The 1263-nt window shown below is 48.2% G+C and overlaps 1 non-coding gene across 1 annotated transcript; it reads right to left on the reverse strand.

Moving 5' to 3' along the window:
* Positions 1–690: 690 nt before the first annotated feature.
* On the reverse strand, positions 691–797 carry LOC125588108. Its single transcript, XR_007324503.1, has one exon. It is a non-coding gene; the product is annotated as a small nucleolar RNA R71 (small nucleolar RNA).
* Positions 798–1263: the final 466 nt, after the last annotated feature.

Raw genomic sequence — 1263 nt, forward strand, 5'->3', positions numbered from 1 at the left:
ACTTGCTCTACTTCTTTGTTGGAACAGATGATCCAAGTGCATGACCAGTAGACATACTCGGAGCAACGCACAAGGACCACTACATCAACTGACCAACGACGAACTCGCAAGATTAGAAAGACATAACCACCAACAGCCAAGAACAACCGACACCAACATGGGTGATCACGGCAATATGGATGACCTCACTGCTGCATTGGCACTCATTCAACAACAAATGCAGAATCAGCAACAGCAGATGCAGCAGATGCAACAAACCATCCAAAATGAACAACAAGCTGCTCATGAACAAGCAGCAGAGAACGCCGCGCGAGAGGAGCGTGGTGCTCTTATTGGGGAGCGAAACCTTCCGCGGAACTTCACTACAAACCGCTCTCCCATCAACCCTCCACCCTGTACTCGACAAGATTATGAGATCAAACCTGCACTGATAGGTCTGGTACAGAAGAGCACGTTCAGTGGCCTCACATCAGACATACCAATGGATCACATAGAGGCCTTTGAGAGGATTTGCAATTTTTCTCGCTCTAATGGAGTGCCACCGGATTATGTCAAATGCACGCTGTTCCCATTCCTCTCGAAGGGAAAGCTTCTCGTTGGCTGCAATCTCTCCCAACCGGTTCTCTAACCTCATGGGACCAGGTTCGATCAGCATTCATGAGTCACTTCTACACCAAGTCCAAAACTGCGGTTCTGAGGCATAGAATCTCCAACTTCAAGCAGAAATCTGATGAACCTTTTCATGAAGCTTGGGAAAGGTACAAAGAGTACCAGAGAGAGTGCCCACACCATGGGTTTGATGACGATTACATATTGGAGGTGTTCTACGATGGAGAGAGCTATGAGTTCTGGAACACCCTTGATTCCTCTAGTAACGGAGACTTCATGACTCAAACCACACCTGGTGCGTTCGCGCTCATTGAGAATATGGCTTCGAGTTCACTCAATAAGAACAAGGAGCATGATCGCTCCAAAAGTGTGAACAGTATAGATGACCTAGCGGCAAAGGTGGACCAACTGCTTAAGGGAAACTAGAGCCAGGTTTTCATAATGGAAGAAGCAACTCCTGAGAAGAGCGCAGGCGACAAGGCGTTGGAAGCTGAAAAAGCAGGAGACGATCAGCAGGAAGTGAGCTACGTAAATGGGCAAGGGTGGCAGCTGAAGAATTCCCACCCAAACCCTAACGTAAGGAACAATCCACAGCTTTTCTGGACTAAGCAGGACAAACCAGTTGGTCCGGCGCAGAGCAACCAAGGTCAGTAT

The sequence above is a fragment of the Brassica napus genome, chromosome C5, assembly GCF_020379485.1.
Source record: "Brassica napus cultivar Da-Ae chromosome C5, Da-Ae, whole genome shotgun sequence".
Lineage (NCBI taxonomy): Eukaryota > Viridiplantae > Streptophyta > Magnoliopsida > Brassicales > Brassicaceae > Brassica > Brassica napus.